This window comes from Pristiophorus japonicus, chromosome 7, assembly GCF_044704955.1.
Source record: "Pristiophorus japonicus isolate sPriJap1 chromosome 7, sPriJap1.hap1, whole genome shotgun sequence".
NCBI classification, from domain to species: domain Eukaryota; kingdom Metazoa; phylum Chordata; class Chondrichthyes; family Pristiophoridae; genus Pristiophorus; species Pristiophorus japonicus.
In genome coordinates this window covers 241,375,616-241,401,657 of record NC_091983.1, presented here as the reverse complement: position 1 = coordinate 241,401,657, position 26,042 = coordinate 241,375,616, and positions in this window count along the sequence as shown.

Here is a 26,042-nt window from a genome sequence, read left to right as displayed (position 1 = left end):
TCCAGTGAATACAAGCCCAGTTGATCCAGTCTTTCTTGATAGGTCAGTCCCGCCATCCCGGGATCAGTCTGGTGAACCTTCGCTGCACTCCCTCAATAGCAAGAATGTCCTTCCTCAAGATAGGAGACCAAAACTGTACACAATACTCCAGGTGTGGCCTCACCAAGGTCCTGTACAACTGTAGCAACACCTCCTTGCCCCTGTACTCAAATCCCCTCGCTATGAAGGCCAACATGCCATTTGCTTTCTTAACTGCCTCCTGTACCTGCATGCCAACCTTCAATGACTGATGTACCATGACACCCAGGTCTCGTTGCACCTCCCCTTTTCCTAATCTGTCACCATTCAGATAATAGTCTGCCTCTCTGTTTTTACCACCAAAGTGGATAACCTCACATTTATCCACATTATACTTCATCTGCCATGCATTTGCCCACTCATCTAACCTATCCAAGTCACTCTGCAGCCTCATAGCATCCTCCTCGCAGCTCACACTGCCACCCAACTTAGTGTCATCCGCAAATTTGGAGATACTACATTTAATCCCCTCATCTAAATCATTAATGTACAGTGTAAACAGCTGGGGCCCCAGCACAGAACCTTGCGGTACCCCACTAGTCACTGCCTGCCATTCTGAAAAGTACCCATTTACTCCTACTCTTTGCTTCCTGTCTGACAACCAGTTCTCAATCCACGTCAGCACACTACCCCCAATCCCATGTGCTTTAACTTTGCACATTAATCTCTTGTGTGGGACCTTGTCGAAAGCCTTCTGAAAGTCCAAATATACCACATCAACTAGTTCTCCCTTGTCCACTCTACTGGAAACATCCTCAAAAAATTCCAGAAGATTTGTTAAGCTTGATTTCCTTTTTACAAATCCATGCTGACTTGGACCTATCATGTCACCTCTTTCCACATGCGCTGCTATGACATCCTTAATAATTGATTTTATTATTTTACCCACTAGTGATGTCAGGCTGACCGGTCTATAATTCCCTGCTTTCTCTCTCCCTCCTTTTTTAAAGAGTGGGGTTACATTGGCTTCCCTCCACTCCATAGGAACTGATCCAGAGTCTATGGAATGTTGGAAAATGACTGCCAATGAGGGAGTGCAGCGAAGGTTCACCAGACAGATTCCCGGGATGGCAGGACTGACATATGAGGAGAGACTGGATCGACTGGGCCTGTATTCACTGGAGATTAGAAGGATGAGAGGGGATCTCATACAAACATAAAATTCTGATGGGATTGGACAGGTTAGATGCAGAAAAAATGTTCCTGATTTTGGGGAACCAGGGGTCAGTCTCGAGATAAGGGGTAAGCCATGTAGGACCGAGATGAGGAGAAACTTCTTCACTCAGTTCTCTACCACAGAATGTTGGTGAGGTCAGTTCATTAGATATATTCAAAAGGGAGGTGGATGTGGCCCTAATGGCTAAAGGGATCGAGGGGGATGCTGAGAAAGCAGGAATGGGGTACTGAAGATGAAAGATCAGCCATGATCATATTGAATGGTGGTGCAGGATCGAAGTGCTGAATGTCCGTAACCTGCACCTATTTTCTATGTTTCTATGTTTCTATGTCCCCGAGAGAGAGGGACTGAGAGACAACAGTCAGTGTACAGATATCTCCCTGAGGGAGAGGGGATTGAGAGATACCAGTCAGTGTACAGATATCTCGCTGAGGGAGAAGGGACTGAGAGACACCAGTCAGTGTACAGATATCTCCCTGAGGGAGAGGGGACTGAGAGATACCAGTCAGTGTACAAATATCTCCCTGAGGGAGAGGGGACTGAGAGACAGTGTCAGTTTCCAGATATCTCCCTGAGGGAGAGGGAACTGAGAGACACCAGTCAGTGTACAGATTTCCCTGAGGGAGAGGGACTGAGGGACAGTGTCACTGCACAGATATCTCCCTGAGGGAGAGGGGACTAAGACACACCAGTCAGTGTACAGATATCTCCCAGAGGGAGAGCGACTGAGAGACAACAGTCAGTATACAGATATCTCCCTAAGAGAGAGCGACTGAGAGACACCGGTCAGTATACAGATATCTCCCTGAGGAACAGGGGACTGAGAGACAGCAGTCAGTGTACAGATATCTCCCTGAGGGAGAGGAACTGAGAGATACCAGTCAGTGTACAGATAAATCCCTGAAGGAGAGGGACTGAGAGACACCAGTCAGTGTACAGATATCTCTATGAGGGAGAGCGACTGAGAGACACCGGTCAGTATACAGATATCTCCCTGAGGAACAGGGGACTGAGAGACACCAGTCAGTGTACAGATATCTCCCTGAGGGAGAGGGACTGAGAGACACCAGTCAGTTGTAGGGGAGGACAAAAAAACCCTCATTTTACCCAGAAGGAAAAGGGCTGTGGGATCGGTCTGTGCTGTGGATTGAAACCGATACAGTTTGACCTTGGCAGAGCAGTGATTGTACGGTGGAGGACACCGGAGGGCCAATGGTGAGACAGAGTCAGCCCGAAGCCTGGGGCTTTCAAGCCAATGGGAGAGCCCTTGCTCGAAAACTGTGGGACTGACCCACAGCCATTATCGGACTATTGTCTTCCCCATGTTTACACTATGGAGGGAAATTATGCAGACCTTCAGAAAACTAGGGAACCCAAAACAACCCAAGGGCCTCCACAATGGCTACAGAGGCCAACGCAATCAACACCTACTCAAACCTTGAGTGGGTTAACATCAGTGGAAAAAATCCGCAATGATCTAACACTGCTGCATTTTTCAAAATCACAAAGCCCACCAATGGGAAGAATCGATTTCAGCAGGAGAGGCGGACTGGATAATCTGGCTATAAAAAGGGGTATCTGACATAGATTGTGTGGTTCCCTGCCCTCGTGATCCAACAACCAGCAAGCCTCTCAACACTGAAGGAAAACCAGTGTCTGAAGACACTGAAGATAGAAGCAACAAACCACCAGACTGCAGAAGGCACAGTAGTGAGTATAACCTCTGGTCCCCAGAACTCCCAACTCAGTTAGGCCAGGAAAGGTGGGAGGTTGGGCATTGTACTGCTAAACTGGTGTAAAGATTTTCGCTGTGTCCGTTTAGTGGGATTTAGGGGGATTGTTTTGTTGGTGTATTGCTGTTTGTTGAGTTACACCTTGTCAAATAAATTGGAAGCCTAAAGTTCCTCTTGGAATCACCTTGTCTCAGTTCTATTGTATTACATCTCCTGATCGTGAGTCTTATGTCAGAACTGTGTAAGGGATACGAGTAGCGCCTCGCAAACACTCAACTGTGTGTCACAGGCTCGGGAAGAAGGGGTTAGGAGTGCTTGACACTCACAGGTGCCTCACAGGCTAGGCATAAGCTGTGGGGACGCACGAGTCTCAAAACCCCCTTCATAAGCTGTGGACACAGTCTCTCCAGGGGTGCTCTTGCAGCACCCAGTGTACCTCACGGCCAGGCATAAGCTGTGAGGGCAGAGGCCCAGAGAGAGACACCCAAGGCACAACAACCCTGTGAAAACCCCTTACAGAACATGGCGACCACGAAGGGACATAAGCAAACAGGAGATGTTAATATAACAGATGAGGTGATAAGAGAGGAAACTAAAATGGAGGAGAGAATTTCCTCATACATTTTTGGCAAGGTGAACCTCACCAAACCTTGGGTACAAGCCCTCACTCGGACAGAGCGCCCAGTGGATGCTGCTGCTCAGTGGACAGCAGGGAAGGACCACAACCACAGGGTGGAAAAGGCCATCTGGCTTATCTGCCTCACCCGCCAAGTCCGAAAGCTCGACCAGCGGGTGAAGGACTTGGAACAGAGTCTTCAGAAATCAGATAGCCGGGAGTATCTTCAGTGTCAGGGCACTGAGGCCAAGGGTAGTGAGGGGTCCCTCCGGGAACAGAACTCTCGGTACACCCAGAAATTGTGGGAACTGGAGAATAAATGAAAAGACGTACAGACAGCCTATAAAGTGGCCAGTAGCAGTGAGTTTGCAGATCACGGTCCCTGCCAGGAGAGGATTAAAACTCTCAGCCACGCTCTATCCCAGGCAAAGGGGATGGTCGCCCTGATAGGACCCGGAGGGTCCACAGGGGACAAAGGAGAGTATTGGGGGGTAGAGGAGAATCCAAAGGCAAGAGACGCCCGACCACCTCCTGAGGCACCGGTGGTTTGTCCGGTGGGGTACCAGGAGGAGTGGGGCACGCAGGTAGTAGCATACCCAGGGCTGGGGGCAGGACCAATGTGTCCCGCTCGGCAGCAGGGATGTGAGGCTCCAGCCGAGGGTCAGTTAAGGGCTGGATCAGGAGACCAGGCACTGTCTGCTGCACCGGGTATGGTGGGACAGCCGGAGGTAGAGGGACCAGCGCAGAAAGATCCTGAACCAGGGCGGATGTGCCCGGTCAGGCAGCACAAGTACGGTCCTCCACAGGGAGGTGGCCAAGGTCAGGGAGCGCTGGAGAGCGACTTTATTATTCCCCATGGAGTTCAATCACTCAGGGCCATGGTGGCCCATTTGGCCAAACTCACTCGCAGCGGGGACCCGACTATCCACTTCATGGAGGTGATGCAGGCCGGGGAAATTAATGGGTGTGACGAGGAAGAGACAGCCAAGCTGCTGCTCTTCTCTCTGGACAGCAAATTGTACCAGGCCCTGCCGGCAGAATGCCGGAGGGGACAGCGTACATTTACTGAGGTCCAGAGGGCCGTCCTTGAGGCTATGGGCTTCGATGACAGCAGTCCTTTCGAACGGGTCGAAAGGACAAGGCAGCTCGCAGGGGAAACCCCGCAGGCGTTTGTGGACAGGCTGTGGGTGGTATACCACGCAGCCTGTGGGGAGCTCCTCGACCGGGCGAATCTTTCCGCGGTACAGACTGGCCGCTGGCTGAGGATGCTGGGGGCAAACTGCTTGCCCCGGCTCAAGGCCAGGGCAGAACTGTGGTTCGATTCCTGGGACCCCAACCTCACCGAGGAAGCAGTGGTCAGGCAACTGGCACTGGTCCAACGGAATGGAGGAGGGGAGGAGGGGAAAACCTCCAAAGGTCGGGTAAATGAAGTAAAACCCAACTCGATTCCCAAAAGGGAATGGCACCAGGAGGGTGGCCACTCGTCTGATGAGGAGGGAGTGTGCTACGGGTGCGGGAAAGCTGGGCATTTTAAAAGGGATTGCAGGAGCCCAGTAAAGAGATATGGGGGGAGAAGTCCTTCAGGAGCTGCCCAGAGTGGGGGAAGTGGAGTGAGCTCCTCACCATCCCTTGACCAGATAGTAGCTGCAGTGAGGACGGTGCTGGAGGGGACTGGGAAGGTAACCACGGCAACAGGCAGGGAAGCACCAGCAACCCTGCCAGTACAGAGGCCGTGACTAGCCCAGACCCAGCCTGTATACCTGTGTCCACTAGAATACGACCCCTGGGGACGACCCTGGGTCAAGATGGAGGTGGAGGGTGTATTGGGTACTTACCTTTTGGACACTGGTGCTTCCAGCACCATAGTCCATTCGGAGGACCGCACAACCTCACCTCTATCAAACGGGGTGCCGTATCAACTAGTTGGGTTCACAGGTAATGAGAAGGCTGGGTTTTTCTCAGTCCCGCTCGCAGTTCGTTTAGGAGCACTCCAAACACAATGGAAGTGCGTCCTGATGAACTGGGAGCAGGTGGGAAAAGGGATTTTGGGGGCTGATTTTATCATCGCTCACCAGATCCTAGTAGACTTGAGGAATCACTGTCTATGGGGCACAGTGGGCACGGGAGCAGAGGGAGAAGTCATGGTTATTGATGAGAAACAGGGAAAAGGGACTCTGTGTACAATGAAGCCAAAAGGGGGTTACGACCTGGAGATTCTGGTCGGTAACACCCCGGCTGAGTACCGGGCCTATGTACAAGCAAATCTTGCAGCATTTGCCACCCATAAAGACGACTGTGGGAGAGTCACAGGAGTGGAGGTTAGAATAGATGGGGATCCCATGTCCCGCCCGCAAAAGCAGTATGGCTTTCCCCGAGAGGCAGAAGCAGACTTGGAGACAGCTTTAAGCTCGCTTGTCAAGCAGGGTGTTTTGAGACCCATAGCCACCCATGTCAACTCCCCGCTTTGGCCGGTCAGGAAACCGGATCATTCTTGGAGGGCTACGGTGGATTATAGGGTGCTCAATAAAAACATCCCAGCTTGTGCCCCCACAGTAGTGGCAGTTGTGGGTCTGATCGTGGAAATCCCTGCATCCACAACCACGTTCAGTGTTGGACATATCCAACGGGTTCTGGTCTATCCCTGTACGGAGGGAAGACCAGTACAAGTTTGCCTTCACCTTCCGGGAACAGCAGTATACATGGAGCTGCCTCCCACAGGGCTTTCATAATAGTCCCAGCACCTTTCACCAATGCATGGCGAACTGCTTAACAGGTTCAGCCAGCCACACCAGCTGGTCCAGTATGTGGACGACCTGTTGTTGTTCACAGACAGCAGTGAGGAACACGGTCCACTGCTGGCCGAACTGCTGGTCTTACTGAAGGAAGGGGGTTTTAAAGTTAACCCCAAGAAAGCCCAGATAGGTCTAGGAGAGGTAAAATTCCTGGGCCTGACGATAAGGGCAGGAGAAAGGGCCATTGATGAGGCTAGAAGAAAGGCAGTGCAGGAACTCCCTGTCCCTAGGGATGTGTCGGGGGTAAGGTCTTTCCTGGGAATCACTGGCTACTGTAGGGACTTCATCGAGGACTATGCAGCCACTGCCGCCCCTCTGCTCAGACTCCTACATAAGGGGGTCGAGTGGGAATGGGACAAGGGCTGTGAGGCAGCATTTGTCCATCTTAAGAGAGACCTGCAGGTAGCACCAGCCCTCGGGGCAATTGATGGGGGGGAGGAATTCTTCCTGGAGGTGGCAGCCAGTGGTGACAGCTTAAGTGCAGTGTTGCTCCAGGGGTGAAACGGTCAGCTGAGACCAGTGGTGTACTCCTCCAGGGTCCTCACGGAGGTAGAAAAGGGATACTCCAATTGTGAGAGGCACTTGCTTGTCACCCACTGGGCAGTATAGAGAGCTCAGATCTTTACCGGAGTATCCCCCATTACACTCCTCACCCATCATACCCCGACACAGATGCTGTTGGATGGGAGGATTAAGGACGGGACAGTGAGCAGTGCTAGAATCACTCGCTGGACCCTCCTCCTCTCCCAAATGACTTTAAAGGTCAAGGGCCTCTGCGAGCCCAGGCTCTCAGCAAATGTAATCTATCCAGGGCAGCCACATCGATGCTCTGTGGAGGGAGTGTGGGACATTAACTTTGGATTTCGGGCAGGGATACACCCCACAGGCCGCGAGATCTATGTTGATGGCTCCAGTTCAGTGTCCGCGGGTACAAGACTCACGGGCTGCGGAGTTTGGGATCCCAAGGCAGGAATTGCCTTGGCTCTTAAACTCCCATGCACCCTGAGCGCCCAGCAGGCGGAACTCTCGGCGGTGTTGCATGTGGTCACACACCCCGAGGAATTCCCTACCCCATACACGATTTGCTCGGACAGCATGTTCACTTGCAATTGGTGTACAGAGTATCTGGTGATTTGGTCACGCCAGGGGTACACCTCTGTGGATGGGAAGCCCCTTGTGACCAAACCCCTGCTAGAAAAGATCGTGGCTGCAGTGGGAGAAACCGGGGATGTATATATCCATAAGGTAAAGGCCCACTCCAAAACTGAGCCACGGGGGGAAGGTAACCAGCAGGCAGACCTGCTGGCAAGGGAAGGTGCTCGCACAGGTCGCCCATGGGACCCATACGAGGCAGGCAGGATAGCAGCAGCAAGAAGCAAGCCAGGGACACAAGGGAGCGTAGGGGCGGCTGCGGCCCCGGACCTTAAAGTAGTCCAGATGCAGGATCCGATCCTGAAGGCTGCCTTGGCTGCTATTAAAAGGTAGGAAAAGGCGGAGGGCCCATACAGTGCTGTAGATATTGCTGTGCGGGAAGGCATGTTGTTTAAAGGGGACAAATGGGTAGTGCCCCCACAACACCAGAGGGAATTCCTTCAGCTGGCCCATGTGGGTCCAGGTGCGGGACACCCTGGGCCGGAATCTACCTGGCAACGGGTAGAAAAGGCAGGGTGGTGGCCAGACCTCCGGGAAGACGTCCGCGACTTCTGTGCGGGCTGTCTGGTTTGTGCTGCAAACAACCCAGACCCTCAGAAAAGGAAGGCGTCTATGGGACACGTCAGGCGGGTAGAGGGACCATGGCAGTCGATCCAGATCGACTACATCGGACCCCTACCGGCCGCCCAGGGAGGTTATAAATACTGCCTCGTCTGGTGGATGTGTTTTCCAAGTGGGTGGAAGCCTTCCCTTGCCGAACAGCTACCGCGGTGGGGACTGCAAAAATCCTGGTGAGGGAGGTGTTCTCTCGGTGGGGTCTACCTCAAATCGTGGCGTCCGACCGGGGAAGCCACTTCACCGGCCAGGTGATGCAGGCCACCCTAAAGGTGCTGGGGATAAGAGCCAAATGGCATGTGGCCTACAACCCTCAGTCCTCAGGCCCCGTAGAACGCCTGAACCAGACCCTAAAGGAAAGGCTGTGCAAGGAGACGGGAGACTCACCGAACAAGTGGGTGGAGGTCTTACCGTTGGTCCTCATGGGAATCCGGGCCAGTCAGTCAAAGAGCACAGGGTACTCACCCCATGAGCTGATGACGGGCCGGATCATGAGGACCCCAGTGCATGTGTTGGTGCCGGTTCTCACCGAAGGGCAGCTCCGAGAGGTGAACCGGGACCGGTTTGTCAGGAATCTGTTTAAACACCTCAAACAGATTCACTGGCAGGCTGCTAGCAACATGGGCAGACAGCATCAGAGTAACCGATTGCTGCTAGAACCCAGCAAACACCACGAATGGGAGATAAGGGACCAGGCGATGGTGAGGAACTATGCTCGGGTCGGGGTATTTGAACCACTGTATATGGGACCATACAACATTGTGGACAAGGCTAGCCCTATGGTCTATGCGGTTCGATTACCTCGCCGGGTGAAGTGGTATCACATTAATCAGTGTAAATTGTTTGACCCCAAAAGAGGTAAAAAACAGAGGGGATGAGCGAGGGAAGGGAATCAGGCACTGGGGGAGGAACAGGCCCCGGTGGATTTGGAGGCTCCGGAGGAGGCAGCGGGCCCCGAAGCTCTACAGCCGGGGCTGGTTCACTGCTCCTGTAAGGCTATCCCACCACTGGGTAGAGGTTCCCAGCCCACTAACAGAAGTAGGGAGAAAGGCTCTACCATTAGCAAGGTCCAAGGGGAAGCTGAACCTCCCATGGTGGATCAGCTGGGGCTAGCCCAAGAGGTGGAGGAGATGGCATTGCAGCCCATAACGTGGGACTCTGCACCGACAGTAAGGAGGAGTGACAGAGTGCCACAGCCCAGGGCACCGTGGTCCCCTGTTTACTTAGCCTCTCGCCCCAGACCGAGAAGGCGAAAGACAACAGGGAGGGTGCTCTGTTGCGCTAGCAAGGGTCTCCCACCGATTATCCGGGGCTCGGGAGGGCCTTGGCGGGCAGCACAAGACTCATTAAGGGGGACTATACGAGCCCCTCAGCGGAGGACATCCTGGTCCCCAGGGTACGGTCAGCCGAGTGGTCGACGACGCCTGTACAGTGACAGGATATAGCCTGGCCACCCAGGGACGGGTGGCGGTGTGTATATTTTCCCTTCCTGTTTTGTTACTTTGTGTTGTGAGTATATGTGTTTAGGTAAGGCAGTGACGGTTGGGTACAGCATTTTATGTTCGGAACATGTTACGCGGGCCGAGCCTGGAGAGGTCTCTCAAGGCAAGGCCATGTTCTTCTTGCCTTTCAGATGTCAACACCTCCCTACTGGCCGTTAGTGATGCTGGTATCGCTAAGGATCTGCACCGGGCACCGAGGGGACACCGAGGACTCCCTGGTTTTCGGATGCTCCGGGGGCAGAGCGCCGACAGTGACCACAGGAGAAGGGACTCCGGCGGCGGATGGCCGGGTCACCTACTCCCACGAGGGGAGATGGCCTGGGTGGTTGGGATCGAACTCCACCAAGTACTCCAACCATAAGGACTTTACCTACGGAGAGGCCTCCATCCCCTGCCCGGAGATCACTGTGGCCACTTCCAGAGTGAGAGTGACAGAAGGCAGGAAGGTATGCCTAACTTGCCAAGGGGACATACCTCTGGGACGGTGGTGGTGGCTCAGAAAGCTCAAGAGGGACATGGGAGACCGACACTCGGACTGGGAATGTCTGGATAATGATAACTACCGAACCATCATGGGGTCATCTGGCAGGGTCACGGTGTGCTGGGAGAAATGGTGGGCGTACGACCAAGGAATTTATTTGTGTATGTGGGGATCCACTCACGTGTGGTCAGAGGGGGTCTCCATTGCTTTCTATAGGTGGGGGCAGGATGTCGGGGATGGGGTGGGATGGGATCGCAGCGGGGAGGCGTGTGTGATCCCCAATCCCCGGGTACCAGTAAACGCCACCGAACTTGTAGTTCGGGAAAGGAAGCCCCCACCCACGGCCAAGCCCACCGTCCCACACGAGGGCCCGACAACAACCAGGGGGCCGGGGAATGGTTTAGTGTTGGTCCCTACCGAGAAACTATTTTATCAGGGGGTACACTGCACGGTGACATCAGTGGTGCTGAATCTGACAGAATTCCGCCTACCCACGTGGTGTCCCCGGGAAACCGAGCTGTTATACCAGGCTCTGCTGCGGGAGATGTTCTGGAAGTTCTATGAACTGGACTTCGGGGATGTCAGTGTGACAGACTTGTATAAACAGTGGGATAGGGCTGAACCGGGCAGGCAGATGTGCGGCACTTTAAATGACATTCTTACGGGGTTTAACACCGGGGCGTCCACCATAAACAGTTTGGGTAACATGCAGCTGGCCCTCCAGATAAATGGGTTAAAGAATCAGCTGCACAAAGTCCTGGGGGACGAGAATACCGTCGTGGGATCCACGCTCCACCAAGAGGTGGCAATGACAGTTCACTTAAAGGAGATTATCTCTCAATTGGAGGCACAGGCCAGGGCTGTAAACGCCTTGATTCGGGAGGATAGAAACGCCTCCGATCAAGCCGCCCAAAATGAGGTGTGCGTGCTCTATGGGGCCTGGTTGCCTGGAGAGGGACGGAGTAACCTCGAGGATCTGAGACAGGGACAGGTCCCCTCCTGGATCAGCAACCAGCACTTAGCAGCACTGCACACTTATGATAATGTTTTGAGTCCTTGCCAACTTCGTGTAGCGTCGGAAGCCTACCCGGTACCGGTGGACTGTGGAAAGTCAAACCATACCACCATGGGTGTGGTGGTCAGGATGCCCGTGATGGGGGCGTCCCCACGACCAGCACCCTTGTACTGAGTGGAGAATGTGCGAGTCATTCGTGGAGGGGTGCATGTTCGATTCCAAGAGGTCCCACCTTATGTCACAATGTGGGGGCACACTGTGACAGGTACAGACCTCTCGGGTTGTCGGAGCAGGGGAACACAGGTAATCCTGTGCCCCCAGCACTTGAACGCTTTTGCAAGGCCACAATGTGGGTTCAGCACTGCTGGGGCAGAGCCTATCAATTGTACAATGGAGGTAATGGCCCCTAACCATATGCCTCCACAGGTAGCATATGTAGGCGGTGGGACATATTGTGTCACCACAAGTGCCCATCGGTATGAACACGGACCGGGAAGGTGGTGTCCAATTCCGTACAGCAGCTTTTGCTTTAAACCCAGGGCAGAGGTTCAAGTGGCACACACCAGAATCACACCCATCCCTGAACCTTCCACGATTCACCTCACGGTACAAAACAACCTCAGCCATCAACAACAATATGTCGCCCAGTTTGGCTATCCCATTGCCCCACTACCTGAGAAACTTACAGCCCTCCTCCAGGCAGTGCATTTGTCTCAAAAACATTTTTACACCATGGAGCAGAAAACTGAAATTCTAGCAGGGGAGATTGCCCAGATTAAACCCCCAGCATGGTGGGATTTGGGGATACGGGCAGACATAACTGCATGGATCCGGGTGGGATCGCATGCCTTAGTAATCGGCCAACTCCTGATTGTAGCTTATCTGCTAGTTACAAGCTGTAAGCTCAGGAGAAAAAGAAAAAGAACGCAGTTCCTCAGGCGACTACACAGCCAGGAGAGCCGTTGCTAAACACTCAAGGTGTGTAAACAAAGCTTGACCGCGGCACTTAGACGGTTTTGTTATTCCCAGGGATGACTGCGTTTTTCATACATGGCTCCTGGGGAGTTTGCAGGGCAGGTTTCTTTGATTCTCATTTCAGTCTCAACCATAAAACAATGTACAATTACTGCTGTAACCTTAAGTACATATATGTATGTTGCTGTCGTGTATTGTAACCTGTTGGATTTCTGTGTTTAGTACCGCGTTAAAAGGAATTACGATATATATCGACGGGATCAGTTTAGAGTTAAACTGGGGAAAGTTGGGCAATTTGGGAGACCGAGGTTTTTCTCACCACCCTGAACTTTGACACACTTGAGTGGTGTCTGACTGTGTCAGATGGGGGATTATGTAGGGGAGGACAAAAACCCCCTCACTTTACCCAGAAGGAAAAGGGCTGTGGGATCAGTCTGTGCTGTGAATATCAAAAGGGCCAGTTTGGACATTGGAACTAATCAAATTGTCTGGGAACTGTATACCCTCGAAACTTGCCCCTTGAAAACATTAGCATTTAAACAATGCCACATACATATTCCAACACCTTTTTCATCAGGCATAGAAATATCTGGCTCAGGCCAGACTAGCACAATGGCTACAGGAGGCCAATGCAATCAACACCCACTCAAACCTTGAGCAGGTTAACATCAGTGGGAAAAAAAAACAATCTAAAACTGCTGCATTTTTCAAAATCACAAAGCCCACCAATGAGAAGAATCGACTTCAGCAGGAGAGGCGGACTGGATAATCTGGCTATAAAAAAGGGGTTTCTGACGCAGTGAAAAAGGAGTGATGATTTTCCCTGCCCTCGTCATCCAACAACCACAAGCAGCAAGCCTCTCGACACTGAAAGAAAACCAGTGTCTGAAGACACTGAAGATAGAAGAATCAAACCACCAGACTGCAGAAGGCACAGTAGTGAGTATAACCTCTGGTCCCCAGAACTCCCAACTCAGTTAGGGCAGGAAAGGTGGGAGGTTGGGCATTGTACTGCTAAACTGGTGTAAAGATTTTCGCTGTGTCCGTTTAGTGGGATTTAGGGGGATTGTTTTGTTGGTGTATTGCTGTTTGTTGAGTTACACCTTGTCAAATAAATTGGAAGCCTAAAGTTCCTCTTGGAATCACCTTGTCTCAGTTCTATTGTATTACATCTCCTGATCGTGAGTCTTATGTCAGAACAGTGTAAGGGAAGCTAGGAGCGCCTCGAAAACGCTCAACTGTGTGTCACAGGCTCGGGAAGAAGGGGTTCGGAGTGTTTGACACTCACAGGTGCCTCACAGGCTAGGCTAAGCTGTGGGGACGCACGAGTCTCAAAACCCCCTTCATAAGCTGTGGACACATCTCTCCAGGGGTGCTCTTGCAGCACTCAGGGTACCTCACAGGCCAGGCATAAGCTGTGAGGGCAGAAGGCCAGAGAGAGACACCCAAGGCACAACAACAACCCTGGGAAAACCCCTTGCACCCACAGCCATCTAGCACTGTGATGAGGAAAAACTTTTGCACTATAGAATTGTGAACTTATGGAATGCTCAAACACGTAAAGTTGTTGAGTCCAGTTCATTGGGTATATTCAAAGGGAGTTAGATGTCGCCCTTACAGCTAATGGGATCAGGGTGTATGGAGAGAAGGCAGGAGTTGGGTGCTGAAGTTGCATGGATCAGCCATGATCATATTTAATAATGGTGCAGCCTCGAAGGGCCGAATGGCCTACTCCTGCACCTATTTTCTATGTTTCTATGTTTCTAATCCATACATTTGACATACGCCACACTTGTAAGAGGGGCAAACTATGAAGAACACTATGCATTGCAAGTGGCTAATATTAGCTTCCTGCAATACTGTGGAATGCTCGGTATCGAATTTGCTGCACATTAAATAGACTTAAAGTAATTGGTCGGAGGTTTAGAGGAGATATGAGTGGGAATGTCTTTACCCAGATTCTGGTGGGGGTCTAAATCTCACTGCCTTAAAGGTTGGTAGAGGCAGAAACCCTCCCACATTTAAAAACATATTTGGATGTGTTTCAGTCTGACTGAATCATCGCCGAGCAGAACCTGGGGAAAGTTAGCAGTGTGTTTAATCATAAAATATCCAACCACATATTGTCCCCCAAATATTTTATAGTTGAAAACTAGTGGGTAAAATGTAAATTAGACTGCATAAGAGCAGCTGCTCAGATCTCAGGTGATATCTTTGTCAGTATCCCAGAGTGCATGTTCCTGTAAGCAGAGCGAAATCAATGATTATTGAAAGACTCCTTCTCTGAGGTGTTCTCGGAATTTCTATGTTCTGATCATTAACATTTGTTACCCAAACACAAATTCTTAAGTTTGTGTTAGATGTTTTAGATGGAAAATCCAAATGGTGTTCAATGTTGTAGAGGTCTTCTCCAAACCTACATTGAGGGCTGAGTCTGACCATCAGTTATTTGAGGGCCAACATTTTAAACTCGCCTGTTTGGTTGAAATATTTTGCCCCTCTTCTTCTGTGAGATATGAATTTTATAAAGATGGACAAGCCCTTACTTCAGCGAAAGACCACAACTATTATATCAATCAGACATCTCGGCCGGACGGTTGGGGGATTTACTTTGAACAGTGAGGTGAAAAAACCGAGAAATCCGGTTTCAGTTTCAGTCAGACGTCAGTAACATTTACTGCAATTATCATCTTTCTTCCACATTATTCCTAACAATTTCTCACACGAGAATTTCCCAGTTTCGAAGTGGGCCTTACCTATATGTTTAACACATACTTTGTAACATAGTAAATACATCGATACATAGAAAACCAGAGTAATAAAGACATGTATGTTTGTACGGCACACTCATTTGGCCTCAATCACTGCGTGCAATTTATGACGTCAATTCTAAAGAGAACTTTAAAATAATAGAAAACGGACAGGATGTCACTGGGATGGATACATTTATTCTTCAGGTGAAACTTGAACTACTGGGAAAAATATTGCAAGAGTAACCAAAGCAGCTATGTCATTTAGCACTGGTTATTTTTAAAGTTAAGGGTGAGGTTAAAGTAAATAGGGGAAGGTTTTTTGTCGAAATGTGAAATATATAAGGATGGATGATCAATGCATAATGATCACTAAAGACGGGAAGTGCAGAGCTTGGAACTTCTTTCTGATGACGAGTGCTGGAGGTTAAGATTTGCCACGTAGAGTGGAGGAGTTGGACACCATTGCTTTTAGTTAGATTAGTGGCCATGGCACGGGGATAGTGCAGAGCTCCTGCCTTTGACGAGCAGAGTCAGTACGAATCAGAACCGGACCAGAGATAGTAGGTTGGCTGCATGAGGACTCAGTAACGTTCCACAATCGCACTTTCCTCAATTACCTCTAACTACTGCTAAAGTAGAAGAGAGAGACGGGTGCCCAATATTGGTGTGGTGATCTCAGTGACCAGGCTCTTAATTACGATGAGAGTCCGATTTGACTTTAAAACTGACGTGACAATTTCAACCAAAGCAAAGTAATTAACAAGTGGATATATTGCCAGGAGTCCCAGTGTCAATTCCAGATTTTTCAATCAGGCCATGTAATGAGTTAATAAAAGGAGGCGAAGCGTTGTTAACCTGCTCAGTGACCAACAGTTCGACCCGAGGACCTTCCTCGTTCTGCAAAGACCCGGATAAAGAAGTCCACCAAGAGGAGTCCAGTATAACCGGGATTACTTACCAAACCAGTAAAGTCAACAACGGCGGCAGAAACTCCTATACACAGCGAATCTGTTGCTGTTTTAGTGAGTTACTATAAGTACCTCTGTGGCAAAACGAAACAAGTGACTCAAAGACAGGCCATTGCTGCCTGGATGTTGAAACTTCTTCTTTCACATTCATCTGTTTGACGGAAGCCACTGCACTATTTATTTTAAAAGACGAATGCCAAAACAGAACAAGGAATGTCATCTGAATATCAAGTATTGAATATAAACTGCAACCATTACTTGATGGTTTCAAGAAGCTGATCACTCTGTTTAATTGGCAATATGACAGAAGTTATCGGATAGCTTAATGCTCCAAAGCGTAATACCGTAGGCACTAATTTCTGGGTTATGAATTTAATTTCATATTTTCTCAGCCATTATTGCTAATAAGAACATAAAAACATATGGAATAGGAACAGGGGCAGGCTATACCGCCCCTCGAGCCTGCTCTGCCATTCTATCGGAGAGGCCTATAAAGGCCGCAAGAGGCAGCGGGAGTTCGTGGTCACTGAGGTGTGAGTCCGGGGTCAGTGAGAGGCCTATAAAGGCTGCGAGAGGCAGCGGGAGTTCGTGGTCACTGAGGCCTGAGTCCGGGGTCAGTAAGAGGCCTATAAAGGCTGCGAGAGGCAGCGGGAGTTCGTGGTCGCTGAGGCCTGAGTCCGGGGTCAGCGAGAGGCCTATAAAGGCCGCGAGAGGCAGCGGGAGTTCGTGGTCGCTGAGGTGTGAGTCCGGGGTCAGTGAGAGGCCTATAAAGGCCGCGAGAGGCAGCGGGAGTTCGTGGTCACTGAGGTGTGACTCCGGGGTCGGCGAGAGGCCTATAAAGGCCGCGAGAGGCAGCGGGAGTTCGTGGTCGCTGAGGCCTGAGTCCGGGGATGGCAAGAGACCTATAAAGGCCGCGAGAGGCAGCGGGAGTTCGTGGTCGCTGAGGCCTGAGTTCGGGGTAGGCGAGAGGCCTATAAAGGCCGCGAGAGGCAGCGGGAGTTCGTGATCGCTGAGGCCTGAGTCCGGGGTCGGCGAGAGGCCTATAAAGGCTGCGAGAGGCAGCGGGAGTTCGTGGTCGCTGAGGTGTGAGTCCGGGGTCGGTGAGAGGCCTATAAAGGTCGCGAGAGGCAGCGGGAGTTCGTGGTCGCTGAGGCCTGAGTCCGGGGTCGGCGAGAGGCCTATAAAGGCTGCGAGAGGCAGCGAGAGTTCGTGGTCGCTGAGGTGTGAGTCCGGGGTCAGCGAGAGGCCTATAAAGGCCGCGAGAGGCAGCGGGAGTTCGTGGTCGCTGAGGCCTGAGTTCGGGGTAGGCGAGAGGCCTATAAAGGCCGCGAGAGGCAGCGGGAGTTCGTGGTCACTGAGGCCTGAGTCCGGGGTCGGCGAGAGGCCTATAAAGGCTGCGAGAGGCAGCGGGAGTTCGTGGTCGCTGAGGTGTGAGTCCGGGGTCGGCGAGAGGCCTATAAAGGCCGCGAGAGGCAGCGGGAGTTCGTGGTCGCTGAGGCCTGAGTCAGGGGTCGGCGAGAGGCCTATAATTGTCGCGAGAGGCAGCGGGAGTTCGTGGTCGCTTAGGTGTGAGTCCGGGGTCAGCGAGAGGCCTATAAATTGTGCGAGAGGCAGCGGGAGTTCGTGGTCGCTTAGGTGTGAGTCCGGGGTCAGCGAGAGGCCTATAAAGGCCGCGAGAGGCAGCGGGAGTTCGTGGTCGCTGAGGCCTGAGTCCGGGGTCGGCGAGAGGGCTATAAAGGCCGTGAGAGGCAACGGGAGATCGTGGTCACTGAGGCCTCAGTCCGGGGTCAGCGAGAGGCCTATAAAGGCCGTCAGAGGCAGCGGGAGTTCGTGGTCGCTGAGGTGTGAGTCCGGGGTCGGCAAGAGGCCTATAAAGGCCGCAAGAGGCAGCGGGAGTTCGTGGTCGCTGAGGCCTGAGTCCAAGGTCGGCGAGAGGCCTATAAAGGCGGCGAGAGGCAGCGGGAGTTCGTGGTCACTGAGGCCTGAGTCCGGGGTTGGCGAGAGGCCTATAAAGGACGCAAGAGGCAGCGGGAGTTCGTGGTCACTGAGGCGTGAGTCCGGGGTCGGCGAGAGGCCTATAAAGGACGCGAGAGGCAGCGGGAGTTCGTGGTCGCTGAGGCCTGAGTCTGGGGTCAGCGAGAGGCCTATAAAGGCCGTGACAGGCAGCAGGAGTTCGTGGTCACTGAGGTGTGAGTCCGGGGTCGGCGAGAGGCCTATAAAGGCCGTGAGAGGCAGCGGGAGATCGTGGTCGCTGAGGCCTGAGTCCGGGGTCGGCGAGAGGCCTATAAAGGCCGCGAGAGGCAGCGGGAGTTCGTGGTCACTGAGGCCTGAGTCCGGGGTCAGCGAGAGGCCTATAAAGGTCGTGAGAGGCAGCGGGAGATCGTGGTCGCTGAGGCCTGAGTCCGGGGTCAGCGAGAGGCCTATAAATGTCGCGAGAGGCAGCGGGAGTTCGTGGTCGCTGAGTCCGGGGTCGGCGACAGGCCTATAAAGGTCGCGAGAGGCAGCGGGAGTTCGAGGTCGCTGAGTCCTGAATCCGGGGTCAGCGAGAGGCCTATAAAGGCCGCGAGAGGCAGCGGGAGTTCGTATTCGCTGAGGTGTGAGTCCGGGGTCAGCGAGAGGCCTATAAAGGCCGCGAGAGGCAGCAGGAGTTCGTGGTCGCTGAGGTGTGAGTCCGGGGTCGGCGAGAGGCCTATAAAGGCCGCGAGAGGCAGCGGGAGTTCGTGGTCGCTGAGTCCTGAATCCGGGGTCAGCGAGAGGCCTATAAAGGCCGCGAGAGGCAGCGGGAGTTCGTGGTCGCTGAGTCCTGAGTCCGGGGTCAGCGAAAGGCCTATAAAGGCCGCGAGAGGCAGCGGGAGTTCGTGGTCGCTGAGGCCTGAGTCCGGGGTCAGCGAGAGACCTATAAAGGCCGCGAGAGGCAGCGGGAGTTTGTGGTCGCTGAGTCCTGACCCCGGGGTCAGCGACAGGCCTATAAAGGCCGCGAAAGGCAGCGGGAGTTCGTGGTCGCTGAGGCCTGAGTCCGGGGTCGGCGAGAGGCCTATAAAAGGCGTGACTTGTGCAGCTACAGGGAGAAGGCAAAAAGAAATAGAAAGAAACAGAAAGGTGACATCACAGCCAAGGGGGTAAGTGATTGGCTGGTGATTGGTGAGTAGTTTTTCCTTTTGCTTTTCTATATCAGTAAGTAACATTTAGCATTGTTGCTGCCAATTTAAGTGTATCTCAGGGATAAGTCATGGCAGGACAGCTCGGACACGTGTTATGCTCCTCCTGTACTATGTGGAAAATCAGAGATGCCACTGGTCTCCCTGACGCCTACGTGTGCGGGAAGTGTATCCGCCTCCAGCTCCTGACAGACCACGTTGCGGAATTGGAGCTGAGGGTGGATTCTCTGTGGAGCATCCACGATGCTGAGAATGACGTGAATAGCACGTGTAGCGAGTTGGTCTTACCGCAGGTGAAGGGTCCACAGCCAGATAGGGAACAGAAGACCAGCAGGAAGAGCAGTGCAAGGAAGATAGTGCAGGGGTCCCCTGCGGTCATCCCCCTGCCAAACAGATACACTGCTTTGGGTACTGTTGAGGGGGATGACTCATCAGGGGAGGGCAGCCAAGTTCATGGCACCGTGGCTGGCTCTGCTGCACAGGAGGGCAGGAAAACGTGTGGGAGAGCGATAGTGATAGGGGATTCAATTGTAAGGGGAATAGATAGGCGTTTCTGCAGCCGCAACTGAGACTCCAGGATGGTATGTTGCCTCCCTGGTGCAAGGGTCAAGGATGTCTCGGAGCAGGTGCAGGACATTCTAAAAAGGGAGGGAGAACAGCCAGTTGTCGTGGTGCATATAGGTACCAATGACATAGGTAAAATATGGGATGAGGTCCTACGAGGCGAATTTAGAGAGCTAGGAGCTAATTTAAAACGTAGGACCTCAAGAGTAGTAATCTCAGGATTGCTATCAGTGCCATGTGCTAGTCAGAGTAGTAATCGCAGGATAGCTCAGATGAATACATGGCTTGAGGAGTGGTGCAGCAGGGAGGGATTCAAATTCCTGGGGCATTGGAACTGGTTCTGGGGGAGGTGGGACCAGTACAAACCGAACGGTCTGCACCTGGGCAGGACCGGAATCAATGTCCTAGGGGGAGTGTTTGCTAGTGCTGTTGGGGAGGGGTTAAACTAATATGGCAGGGGGATGGGAACCTATGCAGGGAGACAGAGGGAAATAAAAAGGAGGCAGAGCAAAATATAGAAAGGAGAATAGTAAAAGTAGAGGGCAGAGAAACCCAAGGCAAAAAACAAAAAGGGCCACATTACAGCAAAATTCTAAAAGGGCAAAGTGTGTTTAAAAAATACAAGCCTGAAGGCTCTGTGCCTCAATGCGAGGAGTATTTGGAATAAGTGGATGAATTCACTGCGCAGATAGCAGTTAACGGATACGATGTGATTGGCATCACAGAGACATGGCTCCAGGGTGACCAAGGCTGGGAACTCAACATCCAGGGGTATTCAACATTTAGGAAGGATAGACAGAAAGGAAAAGGAGGTTAAAGAGGAAATTAATGCAATTGTAAGGAGGGACATTAGCCTGGATAATGTGGAATCGGTATGGGTGGAGATGCGGAATTCCAAAGTGCAGAAAACGCGAGTGGGTGTTGTGTATAGAGCACCAAATAGCAGTAGTGAGGTTGGGGACAGCATCAAAGAAGAAATAATGGATGTGTGCAATAAAGGTACAGCAGTAACAATGGGTGACTTTAATCTACACATTGATTGGGCTAACCTAACTGGTAGCACTCCGGTGGAGGAGGATTTCCTGGAGTGTACTAGGGATGGTTTTCTAAACCAATATGTTGAGGAATCAACCAGGGAGCTGCCCATCCTCGACTGGCTATTGTGTAATGAGAAAGGACTAATTAGCAATCTTGTTGTGGGAGGCCCCTTGGGGAAGAGTGACCATAATATGGTAGATTTCCTTATTAAGATGGAGAGTGACACAGTTAATTCGGAAACTAGGGTCCTGAACTTAAGGAAAAGTAACTTTGATGATATGAGGCGTGAATTGACTAGAATAGACGGGCAAAGGATACTTAAAGGGTTGACGGTGGATAGGCAATGGCAAACATTTAATGATCACATGGACGTACTTCAGCAAATGTACATCCCTGTCTGGAGTAAAAATAAAACTGGGAAGGTGGCTCAACCGTGGCTAACAAGGGAAATTAAGGATAGTGTTAAAAACAAGGAAGAGGCATATAAATTGGCCAGAAAAAGCAACAAGCCTGAGGACTGGGAGAAATTTAGAATTCAACAGAGGAGGAGAAACGGTTTAATTAAGAGGGGGATATAGAGTACGAGAGGAAGCTTGCAGGGAATATAAAAACTGACTGCAAACCCTTCTATAAATATGTGAAGCAAAAAAGATTAGTAAAGACAAACGTAGGTCCCTTGCAGTCGGATTCAGGTGAAATTATAATGGGGAGGAAAGAAATGGCAGACCAATTGAACCAATACTTTGTTTCTGTCTTCACGAAGGAAGATACAACTAACCTTCCGAAGGGACGAGGGGACCGAGGGTCGAGTGAGAAGGAGGAACTGAAGGAAATCCTTATTAGGTGGTAAATTGTGTTCGGGAAATTGATGGGATTGAAGGCCTGATAGTCTGCATCCCAGAGTGCTCGAGGAAGTGGCCCTAGAAATAGTGAATGCATTGGTGATCATTTTCCAACAGTCTATTGACTCTGGATCAGTTCCCATGGAGTGCAGGGTAGCTAATGGAATATCACTTTTTAAAAAAGGAGTGAGAGAGAAAGCGGGTAATTATAGACCGGTTAGCCTGACATCAGTAGTGGGGAAAATGTTGGAATCGATCATGAAGGACGAAATAGCAGCGCATTTGGAAAGCAGTGACAGGATCGGATCAAGTCAGCATGGATTTATGAAAGGGAAATCATGCTTGACGAATCTTCTGGAATTTTTTGAGGATGTAACAAGTAGAGTGGACAAGGGGGAACCAGTGGATGTCATCTATTTGGACTTTCAAAAGGCATTTGACAAGGTCGCACACAAGAGATTGGTGTGCAAAATCAAAGTACATGGTATTGGGGATAATATACTGATGTGGATAGGGAACTGGTTGGCAGACAGGCAGCAGAGAGTTGGGATAAACGGGTCCTTTTCAGAATGGCAGGCACTGACTAGTGGAGTGCCGCAGGGCTCAGTGCTGGGACCCCAGCTATTTACAATATACATTAACGATTTGGATGAAGAAATAGAGTGTAATATCTCCAAGTTTGCAGATGACACTAAACTGGGTGGCGGTGTGAGCTGTGAGGAGGATGCTAAGAGGCTGCAGGGTGACTTGGACAGGTTAGGTGAGTGGGCAAATGCATGGCAGATGCAGTATAATGTGGATAAATATGAGGTTATTCATTTTGGGGCAAAAACACGAAGGCAGAATTCTATCTGAATGGCGGCAGACTAGGAAAAGGGGAGGTGCACTGAGACCTGTGTGTCATGGTTCATCAGTCATTGAAGATTGGCATGCAGGTACAGCAGACGGTGAAGAAGGCAAATGGTATGTTGGCCTTCATAGCTAGGGGATTTGAGTATAGGAGCAGGAAGGTCTTACTGCAGTTGTTCATGGCCATGGTGAGGCCTCACCTGGAATATTTTGTTCACTTTTGGTCTGCTAATCTAAGGAAGGACATTTTTGCTATTGAGGGAGTGCAGCGAAGGTTCACCAGACTGATTCCTGAGATGGTAGGACTGACATATGAGGAGAGACTGGATCAACTGGGCCTTTATACACTGGAGTTTAAAAGGATGAGAAGAGATTTCATGGAAACATGCAAGATTCTGATGGGACTGGACAGGTTAGATGCGGGAAGAATGTTCTCGATGTTGGGGAATTCCAGAACCAGGGGTCACAGTCTAAGGATAAGTGGTAGACCATTTAGGACCAAGTTGATGAGAAACGTCTTCACCCAGAGAGTGGTGAACCTGTGGAATTCCCTGCCGCAGAGAGTTGTTGATGCAAATTCATTGGATATATTCAAGAGGGAGTTAGACAAAGCCCTTACAGCTAAAGGGATCAAGGAGTATGGAGAGAAAGCAGGAAAGGGGTACTGAGGGAATGTTCAGCCATGATCTTATTGAATGGTGGTGCAGGCTCGAAGGGCCGAATGGCCTACTCCTGCACCTAGTTTCAATGTTTCTATGTTTCTAAATATCCCTAGGTCCAGCTGCACTGCAGCACTTTGCAATTTATCTCCATTTAAGTAATAACTTGCTCTTTAATTTTTTTCTGGCAAAGTTCATGACCTCACACTTTCCAATGTTATACTCCATCTGCCAAGTTTTTGCCCACTCACTTCGCCTGTCTATGTGCTTTTGCATGTTTTTTGTGTCCTCCTCACACATTGATTTTCCTCCCATCTTTGTTTCGATGCAAACTTGACTACGTTACACTTAGTCCCTTCTTCCAAGTCGTTAATATAGATTGTAAATAATTGGTGTCCCAGCAATGATCCCTGCGGCACCCCATTAGTTACTGGTTGCCAACCTGAGAATGAACCATTTATCCCGACTCTCTGGTTTCTGTTAGTTCACCAATCCTCTATCCATGCTAATATATTACCCCCAACCCCGTCAACTTTTATCTTGTGCAGTAACCTTTTATGCAGCATCTTGTCAAATGCAATCTGAAAATCCAAATACACCACATCCACTGTTTCCCATTTATCCACCCTGTTCATTACATCCTCAAGGAATTCCAATAAATTTGTCAAACATGACCTCCCCTTCATGAATCGATGCTGACTCTGCCTGACCAAATTATGCATTTCCAAATGTCCTGTGTAGGGGTAACAGGAGAACTCTCTCACTCAAGGTGCACTAACTGATATAGTTAATCAATACCTCACCCGTCTGTTGGGGTAACAGGAGAACTCTCTCCCTCAAGGTGCACTAACTGATATAGTTAATCAATACCTCACCCATCTGTTGGGGTAACAGGAGAACTCTCTCCCTCAAGGTGCACGAACTCATATAGTTAATAAATACCTCACCCGTCTGTTGGGGTAGCAGGAGAACTCTCTCCCTCAAGATGCACTGACTGATATAGTTAATCAATACCTAACCCGTCTGTTGGGGTAACAGGAGAACTCTCTCCCTCAAGATGTACTGACTGATATAGTTAATCAATACCTCACCCGTCTGTTGGGGTAACAGGAGAACTCTCTCCCTCAAGATGCACTGACTGATATAGTTAATCAATACCTAACCCGTCTGTTGGGGTAACAGGAGAACTCTCTCCCTCAAGATGTACTGACTGATATAGTTAATCAATACCTCACCCGTCTGTTGGGGTAACAGGAGAACTCTCTCACTCAAGGTGCACTGACTGATATAGTTAATCAATATCTAACCCGTCTGTTGGGGTAACAGGAGAACTCTCTCCCTCAAGATGTACTGACTGATATAGTTAATCAATACCTCACCCGTCTGTTGGGGTAACAGGAGAACTCTCTCCCTCAAGGTGCACTAACTGATATAGTTAATGAATGCCTCACCCGTCTGTTGGGGTAACAGGAGAACTCTCTCACTCAAGGTGCACTAACTGATAAAGTTAATCAATACCTCACCCGTCTGTTGGGGTAACAGGAGAATTCTCTCCCTCAAGGTGCACTAACTGATATAGTTAATCAATACCTCACCCGTCTGTTGGGGTAAAAGGAGAACTCTCTCCCTCAAGGTGCACGAACTGATATAGTTAATCAATGCCTCACCCGTCTGTTGGGGTAACAGGAGAACTCTCTCCCTCAAGGTGCACTAACTGAAATAGTTAATCAATACCTCACCCATCTGTTGGGGTAACAGGAGAACTCTCTCCCTCAAGGTGCACTAACTGATATAATTAATCAATACCTCACCCGTCTGTTGTGGTAACAGGAGAACTCTCTCACTCAAGGTGCACTAACTGATATAGTTAATCAATACCTCACCCGTCTGTTGGGGTAACAGGAGAACTCTCTCCCTCAAGGTGCACTAACTGATATAGTTAATCAATACCTCACCCGTCTGTTGGGGTAACAGGAGAACTCTCTCCCTCAAGGTGCACTAACTGATATAGTTAATCAATACCTCACCCGTCTGTTGGGGTAACAGGAGAACTCTCTCCCTCAAGGTGCACGAACTGATATAGTTAATAAATACCTCACCCGTCTGTTGGGGTAACAGCAGAACTCTCTCCCTCAAGGTGCACTAACTCATATAGTTAATAAATACCTCACCCGTCTGTTGGGGTAGCAGGAGAACTCTCTCCCTCAAGATGCACTGACTGATATAGTTAATCAATACCTAACCCGTCTGTTGGGGTAACAGGAGAACTCTCTCCCTCAAGATGTACTGACTGATATAGTTAATCAATACCTCACCCGTCTGTTGGGGTAACAGGAGAACTCTCTCCCTCAAGATGCACTGACTGATATAGTTAATCAATACCTAACCCGTCTGTTGGGGTAACAGGAGAACTCTCTCCCTCAAGATGTACTGACTGATATAGTTAATCAATACCTCACCCGTCTGTTGGGGTAACAGGAGAACTCTCTCCATCAAGATGCACTGACTGATATAGTTAATCAATACCTAACCCGTCTGTTGGGGTAACAGGAGAACTCTCTCCCTCAAGATGTACTGACTGATATAGTTAATCAATACCTCACCCGTCTGTTGGGGTAACAGGAGAACTCTCTCCCTCAAGGTGCACTAACTGATATAGTTAATGAATGCCTCACCCGTCTGTTGGGGTAACAGGAGAACTCTCTCACTCAAGGTGCACTAACTGATAAAGTTAATCAATACCTCACCCGTCTGTTGGGGTAACAGGAGAATTCTCTCCCTCAAGGTGCACTAACTGATATAGTTAATCAATACCTCACCCGTCTGTTGGGGTAAAAGGAGAACTCTCTCCCTAAAGGTGCACTAACTGATATAGTTAATCAATACCTCACCCGTCTGTTGTGGTAACAGGAGAACTCTCTCACTCAAGGTGCACTAACTGATATAGTTAATCAATACCTCACCCGTCTGTTGGGGTAACAGGAGAACTCTCTCCCTCAAGGTGCACTAACTGATATAGTTAATCAATACCTCACCCGTCTGTTGGGGTAACAGGAGAACTCTCCCCCTCAAGGT